Genomic DNA, 21,816 nt, shown 5'->3' with positions numbered 1-21,816 from the left:
TGCACATATATTTATGAACAATGTGGTCTAGCGTATCGACAACACATTTTGTATTATTATAATAGAGTATCATATCTGGTTTTTTGTCAACATCATCTTCACAGTAAGCAATGTGATGCATGGTAGACAGGACTAGGACCTTTCTTTGCTTTTTCAGAATTAAAGAAACATGAGATGCTTTTGTAATGAATCCGAAAATTAAAGATTTCTCTAAACGATTCTGGTTTGGTATAAATTCCCGAGGAACAAATCTCTTATTTTTTTTTTTCATTGTGCCCACAGGAGTTAGAATTTGCCAGTTATTCATGTGCAAGAGCAAGATCAGTGAAATAGTTATCGCAAGTCACATTCTTCTAGAAATTATACTTGGGCTCAACGACTTGCTTTACAACTTTGATACAAGACCTTTGGCTACTGTATTTCCGTTTGTTTTTGTATATGGTATTCCACCTAAAGGGTAATATGTTGCCGAGTCACAGGCCCACCATATTTTCATCCCATGTTTATCTAGCTTTGAAGGCATATACTGCATGAAAGGACACCTACCTCGATACGGAAGAAGTTGCTCATCTACCGTTATGTTTTTTCCTGGTAAATAGTATTTCTGAAAGTTGTGGTTGACTTGATTCCACACACCGCGTATTGCTCCTAATTTGTCGTTCCTTCTTCGTTCAGAACTCGTGTTCTTATCGTTAAATCGAACAAATCTTAGCAAATTTTTTAATCGTTTTAACCCCATGGTAGCTTTAAATATATTAGGTCCATAAAACTTACTCCAAACTATATCTACATTATGGATGTTGGCACTCAGGTACCCTGCAGTTAGTAGTAGTCCAATAAAGGCATATAGCTCTGTAGAGTCACAATATTTCCAGTTCTGTATCCCCAGGATTTTTTCGGCTTCTTTATGTGTACCCTTCACTATTTCGTTCACAATTTTTTCGTCCGCAAACAAACAAAAGGAATCAACAGGATGATCTACACTTTAACCAGGGGCTAAAATTACTTTGTGCACTTTGATTTTTATTATGTCGCAGGATCGCATACGTCCTGTTGGTTGTGGTTGACTCTTCCAGTTAATTCCATCCTTAGTTTCAAACATTACACACTCTGAAATCTGGAGACTTGTAGCTACACATTTTTCTTCATTATCACTCAATACTACTTGCTGATCATCCTCTTCACTTTCTTCCGAAAGGCGATCTTCAATTTTAGAATCACTTTCAATGCCACCTACTTCAGGAGATTATTCATCATCGGAATCCCATAAATTATTAGCAAAATCTTGCAGTTCTGCAACTAATAATGGTTTTCGGGACGTTTTATTCGCACTATCTAGTTTTACTGTAATTTAATATAATTTTAGAAGCTTAGTTGTCGACACTAGCATCAATATCAAACGACTGATAGCAGATGCATTATTTATTTCAAAATATGTATAGGTATCGACCTAACAATATTATTGCATTCCAAAAATGATTATCAGTTTTTAAAATTCATTTAGAATAGATATAACACCTATTGTAAGCATCTCTTTGATGTTCACATCAAAGATATATTTGCATTGTTTGTTACACGTTTAGACTTTATTATTGGATTTCCGGAATCATAAAAGTCGTTTAGATAGTCCACCAAAAAATTACCTGGCTGCCATTCAATATAATTTTTTTTATCAGTTTATGATAAAAGAATTGGCGTCTTGGGCCCGTTGGACCCACCTTGCCCGGATAAGGGTTAACTTTTAACCTTTTACAAACTATCACAAAGCTTTAGAATATGTTTTTTATATTTTCAAAATTTAAATAATATTTTTGAAATTCAATCAAGTAATTTTATTATTTATATATTAAACAAGTTGTGTTATATTAAAATAATTTAATAAATTATTATATTTGCTCTCAACGCTACCTGGTAACGTATTAACAAAGCATACGCGGTTGCATACAGGCCTGTCAAATTTAAACGAAATACTAAATTATTAATAAAATAGAATTAAATGTCATTTGAAAGTAAATTTAATTATTGTATAAATTTAATAAGATTTTTAAAAATAATATTTGTGTTCATAAAAAATTATTTTAAAACGAGAAATGTCAAAAATTTAAACAGATGATTCAATATTGTTATTAATTTGATGACATTTTTGACTTCAAAATTTGACATTCGTTGCAAATCGAATCTTGTATTGACAGATATTTTTTTAATTTTTATTTATTACTTAATGCCTGTATTTTGTTAGATATTTTTTATGCAGTTTTTAATTTAAACCTATTTATAATAAATATGTGATGACAAGAAATAAACTCATCGAGACTAGTAAATCAATGTGCAAAACCGCTATTCTGTGATGCTTCCCGTGACGACGCCATCTTGTTGCGTTAGTTCCGTGACGCTCACCTCAGCATTTTACCCAAAAAAATACATTGTGAAGACCACGAGCTGACAGAAGAAGCAGAGATACACCACATACATGATGGATAGACGAGGTCAAAAGAATCGCTGGGAATTGGCTGCAGGAAGCTCAAGACCGACAGAACTAGAAGAAATTAGGGGAGGCCGATGTTCAATTTTAGACGCAGAAGGCTGGATAATAATGAGAAATAATAAAATGCTTTACTTAAGTTGTTTCTTGAAGGGAAATGTTATGAGAGTCCGAGAAGATGATGTAATTTTTATATACAGTTTATCAGTTCCTTGCAGCTAATAGTCATGATACATCTAACGCTATGGTTTGTTAGAACAGTGCGCAGCGCACAGCATACACGTACAGCGGAATCTGTTGTACTCGACTCACGGCAGTTTTGGTTGAGTCGGTTTGTTAGATTAATTCGCATAAATATTCTGTCGCTCTAAAAACAAGTTTAGAAATTAGTTTCACGTTTATTCTCGCAAAGGTTGTACGTTTAAAAAATGAATTAAACAAAAAGAGAAATCAAACGATTTCAACCTAGCGAAACCTAGCAACCTAGCAAAAAATAAATTCTCGCAATAATTTTATTACTCCAAGAAGAGGAGGAAAAAGAATAGTTGATAACGTTAAATCTAAATAAAAGAAATAAAAATGTAAACGAAATTTTTTCATGTCTTAATACAGAAGGTGCTTTTAAATTAACAGTCAAGGAAAGATTGTTTCAAAACGGGAAAAAACTTCGAGACTTTCCAGGGATATATTTGGAACTATCTTACAATATGTACTAGATCCACTAGTCTTTCATCTTCCTCGGGAGAAAATTTAGTAGACATCACTTAATTATTATTACAATAATAATTACTATATAAAAATACAATTATAATTTCGTATAGACGTGTATGCTGTGAGCTCAGCTGAACGTTTGCGTCCAAATCAAATCGCAGTTGATTCCAGCGCACACCGTCGACGTACACAACTTTCGCTCTGCAGTGCGCGCAGCTCAGCAGAACCTAACAAACCGTTATCATAGAGAACCATTTCTTTGATTTTGACGAACATGCGCGGCGTTAGACTGACTGTGAGTTATTCGTCGCTCACTGTTCTAACAAACCATAGCTTTACGAAACACTAAAAGGGTTCCTTTCAGTTCTCAGGATGTATTCATATTTTTCCCTAGATTCACTTACAAATTTTGTTCTGTCTATAAGGAATTTTAGGGTTAAGTTGTTAAAAATTTAGACCTGAAACATTTTCATTTCATAGAATTGTACACCTGACCAAGTACAGGATATATAAAGGAATTATCAAGTCACGTAGGACTTTTTTAGTAACAAACTGTCCAATATCCCTAAATTTTTGACTCACTGTAGTATATTTATCTTCCGGATTTGGAAGAGTAACTGTTTGTTCAATCATAAATTAGTCCATTAACTTTCATTCCCATCCGTCGGATTACATTCAGAGCATCTTAGCGATGTATATATAGATCGATGGATATTTGGAATAAAAACTCATCTAGAAAGAAAATTTTAGATGGTGAACGCAAGATAGATTCAATGGTAGAATATCTGGAAGATATGTGTAAGCCAAGCAATATAATAAATTGTGAATCACTATCGAGTCAGCTTAAATAAGTACAAGAGCGGGCAAAAATGATAAGTAGAGCATTGGATCTGGAAGTTAAAAGAATGCCAAAAAGGGGATTTCTAGGAACAGTCCTCACACTTTTATTTGAAGTCAATGATGAAGTATACAGGGACATCGATTCCTCGGACAAAAATCAAAAGGAAATAATAGAAAATTCAAAACATCAGACGAAGATGATGTTACAAATGATAGCTTCGATTAATTCCACAGAAGAAAGAATAAATGAACATTTAAATAGATTTCGAGAAGCACTGATAAAAGGAACCAAGGAAATGTCTAAAGGCCTTAGTGATGTCTCATATAGAGCTGACACATTAGAAAAAGAGTACATACGACTGAAAGTGAAAGCGGCCTATGACCGTGCAATGGAATATGCAAGAGAATATACGAACACATACAAAAACATATTAAACCTTTATTACAATCATGAAAACTTAATAGATATTATAAAACCCGGACAAAGAGAGTCAATTATGTTGAATGCTACAAAGTTGCTTCCACAAGGAGTAAATATAAAAAGGCAGCCAATAATACATACGGTTGTACAAAATGAAGAAGAAAACATCGTCATTCTTGGCTATTTCCTAATACAATCTACTGAAAGTCGCAGTTCTTCCGTTGTCAGTGACAAGTGGCGTTGTTGGCCATTTGTCACTGACAAGAATTTTAAAAAATTATCTAATTTTTTTTAATGAATATATTACAGCTAATACCTGCAGTGGTCTCAGGAAACAGAAGACGGGATATTTTATATAAGCGTATGAAAATGCAAGATAAGCAGCAGCATTTGTTAAAATCTAATCATAAGCAAATGATAAATCGACTTTTGCATCAATAAGTAATTTAATGATGAAATAAACACCCCGATTTTACACCTTTATCAAGTAGTCCTAGCACTAGCACGAAAGGAGTGACTCTGTATAAAAAAAGTAAGATAATTCCTAATTTGTGTAATTGGACTTTAAAAATGATTATAATTTACGGCCTGTTAAACAATTAAAACATACAAGACTAAACAATCTAAATAGGTAAAGATAATATCTTATCTAAGAAGTCATATTATGACGTCATATTTTGGAAAAGGTTTACTTCTATACTCCCTGTAGAGACACCAGATCCCAAGACTTCATTTATTTAGAATTTCATAATCGAACTTATACTGTAAATAAACCCTTACAGAGAATGTGAAGAAATGCAAACAAATTTAATAGTAATATTTTTTTTTCATTTATCACTAAGTACTATTAAAAATAAGATCGAAGATACCTTTTTATGTAATCACATTGTGTTTTAATAGTTTAAGTTAAATTTAAGTTGGTTTGTAAAAAAATGGCAAGTCCGTAAATAAACATTATATTACATTACATATCTATATTATTTCACACAAGGAATTTTTACCTTAATTATTATGAGTTTCCTTATACTATAAACTTAAGAAGCTGAAAGAAAAAGAAGTTGAATAGAAACGTGTAAAATTAGTTAGCTCAACTCAAGTATCGCCAGTATGAACTAAAACTCACTATATTCCCACTACTGCATCGAATTTGCTCAATTGGAATTCTTTGGTTATAGGTTATCGTGGAGCGAAATCCTCAAGAACAATCGCGTTTTATAAACGATGAGGGAACGTAAATAATCTTTTCCTGTAGAGTATCGGTAAAAGAGTCGGTTTCGTGGTTTCCATTCGCTTCCGTAGAACATAACAGATAAGGTAGTAACTAAGCGTACACTTTTATATATTTGAACGTTCTAATATTTGGCAAAATATGTTTTGAATAAAAATGTAATAGGGTTATTCGAAAAATGAAGTATATCCTACTTAAAAGCTGTATTTTATTTATTTTTTTTTTATTTATTTAAAAAAGACAAAGTCGCATCCACACGAAGGTTATTACCGACATTGCTGTAACATTTGCAACAATAAACGTTTGTAACAAACAATTATTGTAACAATTAATTACAATTTGCAAACAATTTAACATTTGTAACAAATAAATAATTAAATTTAAATTAATTTTAATCAAATTTAAGTTAAATTTTGTGTAACATGTTTATACATTTTAAGTAACCTTAGAAATGATCGGAACAAAATTTTTATCGAGTAATGCTTTCAGGTTATTTGGAAAATTGTTAAAATTTCTTTGATTTTCATATTAAGAACAGTTTATCAAGAAGTACTTTATACTGTCTACTGTATTGGATGTTTCGCATTTTGGATGTTAACTAATTGAAAAGAGATAGGCGTGAGTATACCTACAGTGTCCAAGTCGTAGACGTCCAATAATAATTTGAGATCTTCTACTTCTGACATTGGAATTGCATGAAAAAATGTCACTTTTGACGGTTCTGAGTTTAGAACTGGAATCATTCCACTCCCGATTCCACGCACTTAAAACCTTATTTTTGAAATAAATATAAATCCCCATGCCAGTACATTTGTCGTCTGCTTGCTTTGCAATGTTTAGAAAGCATAGATTTAGACTAAATCCTGAATTCGATATCCGATTTATCTTATTAAAATTTTATTATTTATTAACAGCTTTTTAACAGAGTTTTTTTTGACCAGTTGACTTCTTTTTGTCTTAGTTGTATTTGTTTTCTTTTTGTGTTCCTTTCAACACAGGATTTAGTCCAGACGTAGCCCGAGTTATGTGGTTGTTTTAGTCTTGGGTATTTCATCATTGATGATATATGGGTGGTGGTGGTTGTGAGCAATTGCTACGTTATTTAAAGTTGGTAGATCAGACGTATATAAATATAATAGCGGTTCCAGGAGAACCCTTGCCTTGCAGAATTACCGCTTTAATGGGATGCATTTTAAATATTTCTCTATTTACTTTTATTCTGAAGTGTCCGTTTTCCAAGTATATTGTAAGTATTCCAAAGACTGGTGGTATTATTTGTTTAATTTTAGAAAACAGTCATTTATGCCAAACCTTATTAAATGCTTGACTTACATCTAGTAACACCATTGGGCAATATTCCTTTTCTTCTAATCTTCTTCTTCAACCTGTATTTGTCCACTGCTGGACATAGGCCTCTTCCATTTGCTTCCATTGATTTCTACTTTTGGCAATTCCCATCCACTGCTTGCCCTCGACTTGTTTGATATCATCTGCCACCTCTTCGGTGGTCTGCCTACTCCTCGACTGTTCTGTCTTGGTCTCCAGTTTGTTAATCTCTGTGTCCATTTTTCAGGATTATCTTGGACAACATGTCCGACCCATGGCCACTTGAGCTTTGCTATACGTTCTGCGACATCAGTAATCTTTGTTCTTTCACTAGTGTCGATAGTGCCCTCTTTATCGCTCTTTGGGTTGTACTGAGCTGCTCTAAGGTTTTCTTTGTAAAGGCCATGGTCTCCAACCCATATGTAGTTACAGGCAAGATACATTTGTCATAAACTCTACGCTTTAGACATATTGGTATTAAAACACATTGAAAGCTACCCAAGACAATTGTATGCGTCTTGTTATTTCGGCTATTCGGTTTTTTTTTGCCGATTTTAATGGTATGTCCAGGATATATATATATATATATATATATATATATATATATATATATATATATATATATATATATATATATATATATATATATATATATATATATATATATATATATATATAGTGGTCTACATTTTCAAGACTGACGTTTCCTCATTATAAATGAATAAATGAATAAATAAATTACTCATTATTTTTGTTTTTTAAAGGTTCATTTGAAGACCTATTTTATTTGACTATTTGACTGCTGATTTAATTCCTTGAGCATTTGCTCCAGTTCCTTGATATATGTACTAAATAATACTATGTCGTCCGCAAACCTCAAATGACACAGACGTACACCATCAACCCTTTTTGCTCCCAGTCGAGCTGTTTGAATACATTTTCCAATGCTAAGGTAAAAAGCTTTGGTGAAATAGTATCACCTTGTCTAATACCTTTACCAAGAGGCATTTTTTCAGTTTTTTCGTCTTCATTGATTTTGATGTGGAATGTGGCCTGTTCTTAAATGTTTTTAATAAATGTAGTGTACCGTGAGTCTATTCGAGCATCCCTCAGAGCTGACAAAAAGGGCCAAGTTTCAATACTATCGAAAGCCCTGTGAAAGTCAATAAATGCCATATGTAAAGGTACGTTATATTCTATGGTTTTTTTTACCAGTCTTCTGATGATTTGTAAGTGATCGTTAGTACCAAACCCTTTTCTAAATCCCGCCTGTTCAACCGGTTGATATAAATCAAGTTTTTGTGTTATGCGGTTGGTTATTATTCTTGTTAGCAATTTGTTAAGTGTGACAACAAACTTATAGGTCTGTAGTTTTCAATATTAGTAGTGTCTCCTTTCTTGTGTAAAAGTATTATTTCGGCGTTTTCCCACAGACTGGCTATCCTTTTTTCTGTTAAACACTTATTCAACAAAACTTCCACAACCTCTACAACGATGTTGCCGCTCATTTTTAACATTTCAGACGATTCCTTCTAATACGGAATTAATTTTATGGGTTATTCGGTGGAATTGCTGGATAGTTGAGTGTTATCGTCGAAATACAAATTGATAATTTCGTATTAGTCTGCGTCAGTAAAGTCTGGATCGATTCCTTTTCTTAAATGTTTTTCCAGTAATTTGAAAATTGTTGATAGCAGACTGATAGGTCGATAAGATGAGACTTTACTGGGATCCTTTCCTGGTTTTGGGAATATAAGTATTTAAGCAATTTTTAGATTGTTAGGCCAATAATTAAACCTTCATATTACGTTAAATATATATGTAATGATTACTCTACCCTCTTTGGGCAATTCTCTTGGATCTTTAGTGTTATTAGGTCAATTCCTGTTGACTTTTCGATTTCTAGTCTCAAGATTTCTTATTTTCGCCTTTCTTACTCTTATTGGATTTACTGATGGTTATTCTGAATTTAAATAATTAATAATTTTGAGATATTCTTTACTGTTGTGTGGTTGGAATACTGTTGCTAAATGTTCAGCAAATAATTATGAATTTTTTATTGCCTTTTGTCCATTGGTTATGTGTGTCTGTGGTTTTTCGTGCTAGTGGTGATATTATTTTAAGTTTTAAGGATAATTTGATTGGTTTCCATATGGAATAGTCGTATTTATTAAGTTGTGTTAAGTATTTTTTGACTGATTTTCCTCTTGCAATTTTTAGGTGTGTTTTTAATTTATTAGTTAAGCGATTGTAAAACGTTTTATCCGCTGGATTCCGAGTTTGTTGCCATTTGGCTCTTGCTATTCTGTTTTTGGCAATGAGCTTTTTAATTTCTAGTGGAATATTTATTCTATCCCCAATTTTATTTTTAACTGCATCGTTCGGTGTTGCTTATTTTGCAGCTTCTGATTTCCATGAATATGTTGGTTATTGCCTAAAGAGTTCAAGGCCAACAAAGAACATATTTACGGGCTCTTTTGTAATCCTATATTTAGCATTATTTATGTTTCTTACCTTGTGATCCACGTTTGTTAGTTCTTCTTTGATATCTTTTAATACATTAATTAGGACTCTGTAGGCTCTTTCTTTATTTGGTTGATATATGTGATGAATAATGCTCTCTCCCATAGATCTTGATAATTTTGTGTATATTTCTGGGTCGGTACAATTTATTCTTACTGTAGTATTTGCCATGGTCCTGGTTTAATATTGTTCAGCTTCAGGTATTTCTGTAAATTTTTTTCTCATTTCTGGAAGGTCGCTTACACCGTAAACAATTATTAGTGGTGGTTTAGGTTTTCTTGGCGCTCATTAATTTTTATTGGTTTCATTTTCTTGGGTATTCGTTAGGGTATTATATTTTTTCGATAGTGTAACAGTATCATCTTTGTATTTTTCCACATTTGATCTGATTATCCTGTATTTCTGATTTAATTTCATCGATTATTGATGACAGTCTGTAATATTGCTTATTATTTTATTGTGTGGCCCGTTTTGTTGATTTATATATTGTTTTTGGTTTTGGGGATATCATATTGGTGGAAGATGTGGGTTGGTTTATTTGCATACCGTACCTATCTGGTGTTTGTGAGGAGATAAGTGGTTAACAATTTATTTGGTTTAAAGCATAAATAAATTACTCAATTGATTTTAATTTTAAAATTTTTTTATGAGTGTATTGTTTTCTAGTCTATTATTATTTGATTGCTTTTTAATCACTGTACATTAAAATTTATCTTAATATTAAGGTTCAAGTAATTATTTATTAAGATTCAAGTAAAATAAGGCCCCTGATAGTTAATAATAACAAGACCACTGAAATTTACGTTACAAAGTTAGAAAACAACAAAGATCTTAAAAGGTTCTAAAATATTTTATGAAGATAAATATTTAAGTTAATAAGAAAAAATGATAATATGTGCAATAAACACTTACCGTCTTGGACCAATATATCCTGTAACAATAGTAACTATGTAATTAATAAGTATAACACAATATTAAAGTAAGGTTATAATAAAACCGATGATGTGTTTGTGTAGGACTCTGGACAGTGAGGAACGAAGAGCTCCCAAATGATCCCGTCCAATGTCTTGTATCATGGCTTGGTCATGTAAAAGACAGACGCTCATCTGGTCTGAATTCGTGTTTAATTCTGAGGGGAGAAATCCCCAAAAGAAAATGACGACCAAAAACTAATCAAAAAATTCTTCGCAAATGTATCCCTAAATTAAATTGTAGTTGATTCTAGTATTTGGGTGAGCCAGCTTAAACAAACCTCTAATTTACTCTATTGTTCTTTTCTCACGTAAAAAAGGTTTTTATATGGAATTGAAATAAAATGGGATAAACCCAAGTTAACCTTGAGAAACTTGTGATATTTTCGTAGAAAATCGTAGCTGAATATTAACTAAATTTATAACTATTTTAATTAGAGGAAGATTATTAGTAAAACTAACGAATTTTACTAGAGATACAATTTTAATAATGGCAAAACAAATTTAACATTAAAAATTTGCCAGATGGTTGGACAAGACTCAAACTTACCGAAGTTAGCTTAACATATACCGTTTTCCTTCTCCAACTTAACTCAAAATAATTCCTTAAACTTTTTAAATAAAATAAATTTTCTCAATATAAAAAACATAAACTTAAATAAAAATTAATCTTGCCCCTTCAATTCTCCAATTTCACCGATGCCTAATTAGGTATTTCCTTTATTGAGCCTGGAACTGGAATAACACCTTATGAGACTAATAAGGGTTAAAAATTAAAGTCAGATGTCAAATCATTTTGATAATTAGTAGGCCAAATGTAGCCATATAGGGGGCTGTATTGTGAATTATCTACCCAATAAGTAGAAAGAAATAAGTAACTTCGATTTAAGGAGATAAAAGATTAAAAAAAGGTGAAAAGTAACGCTTACCATTACAGCCTTCAACAGAGTTTAAACTTGCATGCCTTATATAAAATCTGAAATAATGTAGCATTGAAGTATCTCTTCCCTTTCTGTGTAACTTCACAATCCTTGAGGGCTCTTCGCCGCCCATACGATTTACCTCCATCTACTTCGGTTTATCATATCTTCTCTCCAATTTTGTATTCCCGTGGTATTTAAATCTTTTAAGATTGTATCTCTCTATGTGCCTAAGCGTCACTTGTGGACTGGGTTTTTCTCCAATACTGAGCTTTTGTCTTAGTTGGGTGGCGTATATGCTTTTCAATTCTTCATTTATTCTAATTTGATATTGGCCAGTTATGCTGTTAACTATATAACTATATATTTTTCTCACTATTTTGATTTCAATATGCCTTAGTAGTAATTTTTTCCATTTCGTGATGATGGTTTAGATTCGTGGCATTATCACTATAGACCAGGGAACTAACGATTTTCCTGACACTCGTTGATACAGGTATCTAACAACTGCTTTTCTTAAATTCGGTGATAACAATACGTCATAAATAAAATATGCAAAAAATTAAACGTTATTTTTTACTTATAAACAATATATAAACAATGTAAAATCGCTATTTGATTTTTAATACTAAAGGTGAAGACCGGTAAATTATATGGTAAAGTGACAAATTTCTAGGGTCTTAAAGAAAGACTCTAATAATTATCTTCGCATCTCAGTAACTAGTACACCTAGTCGTTAGACATTAAGATTTAGTGTAGATAAGAATAGAAATTTGTTTGGCAAACGACCTTTTCCGTTTCCAACAAAATTATCAAAAAACCCCTTTGTGTAGAATTAGAAGACATTTTACCTGTAAGTTAATCTTGTCATTGTTTGTGTATTAAATGACCATATTCTAATCTTTGGAAACAAGTATAGATTGTGTATTAACAGACTGAGGACAGAAAAATCAATTTTTATTTATTCTTTCTCTGAAACAGCAATTTGGTCTTCCCAAATGATACACAGAATTTTAGAACAAACATTAACAGTAGTAAACAAGATTTGAGCTTTTGATTGGATAGTCGTTTTTGAATGGTAATGGGGTTAGCCTGATTAGGAGACGGGGAGAGGCAGTTGTAATTTGGCCATCGAAGGAAACAGTCGTTTCTGTGAAGATAGGATGTGGTTCGTGAGTTTGGATACCGGCATTGTGAAAAGAAGTGAATAGTTTTGCAGAATGAGACAACAAGTAGATTAAAAGTCCTTGTATCTACCGTGGGCATTTTGTGAAGTATATGTGAAAGTAGTTTTACGGCATCACGTTGACAAAAGGAGGTCCTTGTGGCATAAATAAGTAGCTGAGTTTTTGTAGAAGTGAATCAGGTGTTTTTGTGTAGTCTGCAGGAGGTTTGCAGAGACGTTAGGAAGGAGCCGAGGTGCCAAAGAGGAGAGATCACATCGTTGAGGAGACTGGACTTTTCTGGGTATGTGCCAACATACAATTCAATAAGAAAAAAAAAGCTGTAAGTGTTTTGTACAATTGAAATTGGTATCTGTGAAGGATCTGTGTTGATATCATGATCATTATCATTCAAATTTAAAGAATTGGGTTTTGTTTGACTAATCAAAAGTTACAGTTTTTGTTGTTTTTTGTTTCAAGTAAAGGAAAGTTTAAGTAAAATTGGTTTTCACGTATTATAAATTTATGTAGATTTAAAATATTATTATAAAATTTTCATTTATTTTCTTGTATGCTGATTGATAAGATAACGGCAGAATTTGAAAATTGTTTTATTCTTTTTCATATAAAATAAAGAATGCTTTAATTTTTGTAATATACTATTTTCTTTTATTATTATCCTTCTTCTCTATCTCGATAAAGGACAACTAGAAAATCTTTGAATCCATCGAACACAGGTAATATAAGGAGTCTTATTTTACATTTGATAACAATTAAGTTATAATTCTTTTATTGGCTCAATAAATTATCACAGTCAAAATAAACAATCATAACAATATATATATATATATATATATATATATATATATATATATATATATATATATATATATATATATATATATATATATATATATATATATACATATTTATATATATATATATATATATATGTGTATATATATATATATATGTATATATATATACATGTACTATGTACTATGTATATATATATATATATATATATATATATATATATATATACATAGTAAATGTACTATGATTTTAAAATCTAGTAGAAAATTAAGTATAATTTCTAATTTAAATAAATTTCAATATAATTAACAAAATAAACAAAAATAATTTATTTAGTATTTTAATTCGTATATGGATAATTTTAATTAGATTTTTAATATCGCTCAAGGTTCTTATTTGAGTTTAAAGATACCTTTGCCTTTTGCTAGTGTTCAATACTACACAGGAGTAGAAAGGAAATAAATAAAAATTAATTCTTTTCAATACAATTAATTATAATGGTAAAATCTCTTAAAAACAAATTTTTGATTTAATTACTTTATCAAAAATTTACAATAGAAAACCTAAATAACGTATTTTTTTATTTGTTTCGTTTCAAACTTTATTCCTCTGCAGTATTAATCTCAAAAAATACGGTCAATTGTGAAGTTTCCCTAATATTCGTTCGTTAAAAAATTTCCTAGCTAAACTCCTTTCTTTGGACTGCTTACAAGGAATCTAGATCAAACGTCCTAACGATCCTTTCGATCTCTATTTTGCTGCTAGAAATCTACTGGTCGATGATTTTCCCGATAAATAATAACTGGTTTGTACTTAACAATAAATATTGCAAAAACTTCAACTGCAACTACTTCCAATTACCATTCATATACCAGAACTGCTACCAAATTAATTTTTGTTCACAAATTACTTTTTCAACCGTTAACAAACTAAATCACTCCGCAGGATTTGATATTCTTCCTTCTAAGGTCAACAAGATAACCACGTTCTCCCGTTTCCAAGATTAATACAACATCCAAATCTCCTTTCACACTCTCTTTTAAACCAATCATCTGTCTGTACTTTTCAATTTTGTTTTCGATAAACAAATTGACAATGGACGTTTATAATTAGATTGGACTCTGGAGTCTTCTGGACTTTACTTCTTTTATTATGGTACCGTCTGGATAAAAATATTTGTTAGTTCTAATTCTATACTGTCCTGCTGCTCCATCAAACACAGGTCAAAAGATGTTTCTTATGGTTTTCTTCGCCAGACACGTATTTGTTATCGTCCACGTTGAGGACTATTATAACCCATCCTATGGGTCCTATGACTGTTTTATATAGTTGTATCTTTGTATGTCTTATTATTTTTTTCGATTTTATATGGTTTTGAAGGTCATAAAGACATCTGTTGCCGGCTTGTATCCTTTTGTTTATTTCTTGTGATCTGTTATTGCTTTTAGTTATTATTGTTCCAAGATACTTAATTTCTTTGACGCGTTCAAAGATCAAAGTCATCGATGATGATGTGTCCGATTCCATCTCTGTTTCGGTTATTGCGGCTCATATGCATATATTTAGTTTTGTTTCCATTGATTAGTAGCCCCATATTCTCCATTTTTTTCTCGAATCTCACGAAAGTCTCCTTTATCATGTTTCTATTACATCGATATCGTCTGCAACTAAGAACAGCCTCTAAGTTATTTGTTAGAAGTATACCTTTGATTAAATACTCTCTGGAAATATATAAATTTATTGTTCCGCTACTGATTCGGGTGCAATTTGTTCTAAGAAAATGATATCCTGTAAAACCCTCAAGGTGATACTTGTGTGTTTGCTTGAAGTTTGTTTCTTGTAGGCAATTGATGCGTTGTTGTCTGAAATTATACGTTCTAAACGAGGATAAACTCATCGCAATTTCACTGAATTAAATTAAAAAGAAATTATTTATTTGGAATTAAAATTTTGAGATATTTATATCTGGGTTATACTCTGTGTGACATATTCTCTGCTTTCAAAATATCTTAAGAATATAATGAAAGCGTGCGTTTTCCGTCAGAATGATCAGGACACATTTTTTTTTATTTTCTTGACAATATTGATGTTATTTCTTAAGAGATCTGTCAGTTAACAATGTTTTTTTTTTAAATTTGAAATTGTCGTTGTGAAGATCGTTTTTTCCCTTATTGGACATGCATTCTCTTCTTTGTTACAAAACATTGCTCTGTGAGTGGTTTCGCCAGATTGTAATTTACTATCTTGAAAATTATTTGATTATTGCAAAAATTTAGTGGTTTCTCGCTAATTGGGATTCCGATTATTAGATCTTCTGCCGTAGACTCTTTGGTTACATCTGTATTGTTATCTTCTTGTAAGTATTGGAAGCTTGATGGCTGAGCTTTGAATGTTGTTGTTTACTGTCTTCTTGTAGAATTTCGTCTATTATCTTCATTGATTTGGAAGTTAACGTTGCTGTGTGATTTTTTAGATGATTTTGTCTAAGTCGCCTAAACAAGTTGATGGATTCGAAATTTGATGAGACTCTTCAGCTCGGTCGGTTAAAAATTTTTCTAGCTCAGATCAAGAAATGGGGTGATTATTTTTTCTTATTTTTATCTACACTATTTAATTATTTTGTGTGTGAATTTCGACACGGGATAAAGCAGCTTCATTTGTGTTAGATTTGCATTTTTTATATATATCTTATATATAGCTGTGTTGAGGTCTTTCTATACCATGCTCTTAGTTTAGCAAGCCTGGATATTCTTCTTCGTCCTTCAATTCGCCCTTTTTCCTTCAATTTTACCTCGCAAAATGCATTTGAGTAGCTCATGTCTGCCTTGATTTCTCATTATATGTCCCAAGTATTGCAACTTACGGCCTTTCGCGATGTTGACCAAATCCACGGTTGTGTTTATCCTCCACAGTACTTCTTCATTGGTGACTTTGTATGTCCATGGTATCTTCAGGATCCTTCTGTATAACTATAGCTCAAAAGCCTGAAGTTTTGATAGAGTTTTCGCCTTTAATGTCCACGTTTCTACTCCGTACAGAAGCACTGAGTATACGTAACATTTAAGGAGCCTTATTTCTGTTTCTAGACTGAGGTCATGGCTCTTTAACACAGAACTCATACGTTCGTATTCATAGTCCGACTCCAGCGCGTCGCTGGCTGTTCACCACCATATCTATGTTTCATAGTCGACCTACAGCCTGGTTGACGCAAGCGTAAAGCATCTTTCTCCGAACAGTCGCTGGCATGTCGCTGGATACGCGCCAGTCGCTTTCACAGTGATCTCACACTCGAATGACGCATGCCCTGTTTAGAGATTTTCGAAGCTTCGCCAGAGAAGGTATATGCATGCTCTGGCGATTCGCCGATTCGCCCGTCAATTTGAAATACGTTTGCGATGGACGATTTACATCAATATTATGTAGTTAACCGATAAATAAATGAACAAAACGATATATTACAAGTACCCAGAAGATATATAAGGGACATGCAAAATCCATTACACTTTTATAATGATAATGAATTTCGAAAAAGGTATAGATTTCGAAACCAAACAGTTATTGAAATAATGTTGCCAGTAATAAATGATGAAATGGTGAAAATTAATCGACGTGGATTACCGTTTCCACCCATTTTATATCTTTTAGTTGCCTTGAGATTTTATGCTACTGGAAATTTTCAGGTAGGATAAATTAAAGAATATATTTTCAGAACATGATATATGTATATATATATATATATATATATATATATATATATATATATATATATATGTGTGTATATATAATGGTAGATCGTAGTATAGTTAATTTTAATTTAATTTTTAGATTGTAACTGGAGATCTTAGAGGATTTTCACAACCCACGGTTTCGAGATGCATTTTTAAAATTTCCCGTCTACTTGCTCAGCTATTACCCACATATATAAAATTTCCTGAAGGTCTCGAAAACCAGAGAAAGAACCAAAGGCTGTTTTACGATATTGCCAATTTTCCCAAAGTAACAGGGTGTATAGACTGTACCCACATACCAATAAAAAGTCTTGGAGGGAATATGGCCGAGGTATATAGAAACAGGAAAAGATATTTTTCAATAAACGTCCAAGTAGTGGGTGGACCCAATTTAGAAATTTTCAAAGTTGTAGCTCGTTGGCCTGAAAGAGAACATGATTCGATGATCTTCAATAATGGTTCAGTGAAACACCGTTTCGAGAATGGCAGTTTAACAGGATTTCTTCTTGGAGATAGTGGCTATGCTTGTTTACCGTATTTAATGACGCCTCTTTTAAATCCTGGAATTGAATAAGAAGTAAGGTATAACAGATCTCATATTAGAACGAGAAATACCGTTGAGAGATTGTTTGGATTGTGGAAAAAAAGATTTTGTTGTTTGAGTCGGGGTTTAAATAATAAATTGGAAAGAGTTCCAGAAATAATTGTGGCATGTGCAGTTCTTCACAATATTGGGATCAAAGTGAATGATGTAAATGATGAACAAGATAATGTGGAAGAAGAACTAGATGATAATGAACCTCACATACCGAATCAAGCTCAAAATATTGGACAGATTGTACGAAGAAGACTTATTGAACAACATTTTAATTGATTTCAATTTTATGTTACACCGTTTGGCGCTCTTTCACTTAGCTGTGTTGAAGTAATTAATAAATAAATACAATTCTTCCTTTCTAAAATTCCAAATTTTCCTGCTCAATACCACTCAAAATTCCATAAAAACCTATAACTTTTTTCAATGTAATATCAATAAATAAAAAACAACTCAAGAAAAACAAATGTATGTACGAGTAATTATAACATATCAATGTGTATAAAATAGAAAATCAAATTAGAAATTGTTAGTGGGACATCAGCTAACAATTAAAAGGTCTTTAGAAAATAAAATTTTTATTTAAACTAATATACTGAATGCAATCTATCTGTTGGTTGAATGGTATTTGCGAAAACAATATCCTATGCATTGTCCAGGTTTTTTTTGTCACAATCAGCACACTCGTAAATTGTGTTTTTTCAAATTTTATCCATACAACATATTCTACATCGTTTTTTGTCACGTACTGGTTATATTTCAATATTGATAATGGTCTGACAACATTCCATCCTCTCTTGGTTGTGTGTTCAGTCAAAGTATTGGCAAATTCAGAAGATCCTTTTTCCCTCCTCGTAGATTCGCCACTGACTACCCAACGCTTAGCTACTCTTCATACAATTTGTTTTATCTTGTAAAAAAAACCAAGCATTTGCAAGAAAATTGCACTTTCATATAAAAAAACGAGTTATTTATCTCGTACTTTTTTTATGCAAGGCGCAATATTTAATTACTTAATATTATTAGTAATATTAAAAAACAATATTAAAAGCTTTAATACTATTACCAATATTAAAAACTTTAATATATTATACATTATAATATTAATATGAATGAGTAGAAACGATTACATTTAAATTTGGCAAATTGTAACTCCAGTCGACTAGTTCACAAGTACGATTGCTGTAGATCCTTGTCATCAAATACGTCTATGTTTTCATATCGAGTAGTAAGTAACCGATCGCCCACTAGCGGTTCTCCGAAGATTGACTATGAAACAGAAGATGAAATCTCGATGGAGTGTTCGCTAACTGAAGATCCGCCGGCGACTCTTCCTGGCGACGCACTATGAATACCAGTGATAGTCAAGAATGCACTTTTTGCCTTTCCGATGCGACATTTACGTTCGTATTCATAGTCCTACTCCAGCGCGTCGCTGGCTGTTCACCACCATATCTATGTTTCATAGTCGACCTACAGCCTGGTTGACGCAAGCGTAAAGCATCTTTCTCCAAACAGTCGCTGGCATGTCGCTGGGTACGCGCCAGTCGCTTTCACAGTCATCTCACACTCGAATGACGCATGCCCTGTTTAGAGATTTTCGAAGGTTCGCCAGAGAAGGTATATGCATGCTCTGGCCCTTCGCCGATTCGCCCGTCAATTTGAAATACGTTTGCGATGGACGATTTACATCAATATTATGTAGTTAACCGATAAATAAATGAACAAAACGATATATTACAAGCACCCAGAAGATATATAAGGGACATGCAAAATCCATTACACTTTTATAATGATAATGAATTTCGAAAAAGGTATAGATTTCGAAAACAAACAGTTATTAAAATAATGTTGCCAGTAATAAATGATGAAATGGTGAAAATTAATCGACGTGGATTACCGTTTCCACCCATTTTATGTCTTTTAGTTGCCTTGTGATTTTATGCTACTGGAAATTTTCAGGTAGGATAAATTAAAGAATATATTTTCAGAACATGATATATGTATATATATAATGGTAGATCGTAGTATAGTTAATTTTAATTTAATTTTAAGATTGTAACTGGAGATCTTAGAGGATTTTCACAACCCACGGTTTCGAGATGCATTTTTAAAATTTCCCGCCTACTTGCTCAGCTATTACCCACATATATAAAATTTCCTGAAGGTCTCGAAAACCAGAGAAAGAACCAAAGGCTGTTTTACGATATTGCCAATTTTTCCAAAGTAACAGGGTGTATAGACTGTACCCACATACCAATAAAAAGTCCTGGAGGGAATATGGCCGAGGTATATAGAAACAGAAAAAGATATTTTTCAATAAACGTCCAAGTAGTGGGTGGACCCAATTTAGAAATTTTCGATGTTGTAGCTCGTTGGCCTGGAAGAGAACATGATTCGATGATCTTCAATAATAGTTCAGTGAAACACCGTTTCGAGAATGGCAGTTTAACAGGATTTCTTCTTGGAGATAGTGGCTATGCTTGTTTACCGTATTTAATGACGCCTCTTTTAAATTTGTTTGAGTCGGGGTTTAAATAATAAATTGGAAAGAGTTCCAGAAATAATTGTGGCATGTGCAGTTCTTCACAATATTGGGATCAAAGTGAATGATGTAAATGATGAACAAGATAATGTGGAAGAAGAACTAGATGATAATGAACCTCACATACCGAATCAAGCTCAAAATATTGGACAGATTGTACGAAGAAGACTTATTGAACAACATTTTAATTGATTTCAATTTTATATTACACCGTTTGGCGCTCTTTCACTTAGCTGTGTTGAAGTAATTAATAAATAAATACAATTCTCCCTTTCTAAAATTCCAAATTTTCCTGCTCAATACTACTCAAAATTCCATACAAACCTATCACTTTTTCCATTATAATATCAATAAATAAAAAACAAATCAAGAAAAACAAATGTATGTACGAGTAATTATAACATATCAATGTGTATAAAATAGAAAATCAAATTAGAAATTGTTAGTGGGACATCAGCTAACAATTAAAAGGTCTTTAGAAAATAAAATTTTTATTTAAACTAATATACTGAATGCAATATATCTGTTGGTTGAATGGTATTTGCGAAAACAATATCCTATGCATAGTCCAGGTTTTTTTGTCACAATCAGCACACTCGTAAATTGTGTTTTTTCAAATTTTATCCATACAACATATTCTACATCGTTCTTTGTGACGTACTGGTTATATTTCAATATTGATAATGGTCTGACAACATTCCATCCTCTCTTGGTTGTGTGTTCAGTCAAAGTATTGGCAAATTCAGAAGATCCTTTTTCCCTCCTCGTAGATTCGCCACTGACTACCCAACGCTTAGCTACTCTTCATACAATTTGTATTATCTTGTAAAAAAACCAAGCATTTGCAAGAAAATTGCACTTTCATATAAAAAAACGAGTTATTTATATCGTACTTTTTTTATGCAAGGCGCAATATTTAATTACTTAATATTATTATTAATATTAAAAAACAATATTAAAAGCTTTAATACTATTACCAATATTAAAAACTTTAATATATTATACATTATAATATTAATATGAATGAGTAGAAACGATTACATTTAAATTTGGCAAATTGTAACTCCAGTCGACTAGTTCACAAGTACGATTCCTGTAGATCCTTGTCATCAAATCCGTCTATGTTTTCATATCGAGTAGTAAGGAACCGATCGCCCACTAGCGGTTCTCCGAAGATTGACTATGAAACATGGGATGAAATCTCGATGGAGTGTTCGCTAACTGAAGAACCGCCGGCGACTCTTCCTGGCGACGCACTATGAATACCAGTGTTAATCTCTTGGGTATTGTTCCATGATTCATTGATTATCGTTCCCAAGTAGTTGTACTGTGAGACAAGTTCAATTCTCATTTGATTTACATACAGATTTGCTCCAGTTATGTTTTCCTTGCTGTTGATCATTATCTTGGTGTTGCTGGTGTTTATATCCAGTCCATATGTTCTACTTGTTTCTGTTATTTTGTCCATTAAGTTTTGTAGCCCTCCCATGGTATTAAAAAACACTATTGTGTCATCTGCATACCGCAGGTTATTGAGCTTAACTCTA

The 21,816-nt window shown here is 32.2% G+C and overlaps 1 long non-coding RNA gene across 1 annotated transcript in view; it reads right to left on the bottom strand.

Moving 5' to 3' along the window:
• The window catches only part of LOC140452024 (uncharacterized), a 387,923-nt gene that overhangs the window by 200,308 nt on the left and 165,799 nt on the right, over positions 1 to 21,816 (bottom strand). The window contains exon 3 of the long non-coding RNA XR_011952121.1: positions 10,444 to 10,462. This is a non-coding gene — a long non-coding RNA (uncharacterized lncRNA). The remainder of the gene's footprint in view (positions 1 to 10,443; positions 10,463 to 21,816) is intronic.

Source organism: Diabrotica undecimpunctata, chromosome 10, assembly GCF_040954645.1.
Source record: "Diabrotica undecimpunctata isolate CICGRU chromosome 10, icDiaUnde3, whole genome shotgun sequence".
Lineage (NCBI taxonomy): Eukaryota > Metazoa > Arthropoda > Insecta > Coleoptera > Chrysomelidae > Diabrotica > Diabrotica undecimpunctata.
The sequence above is the reverse complement of the archived record's forward strand: the minus strand, read 5'-3'. Positions and strand labels throughout refer to the sequence as shown.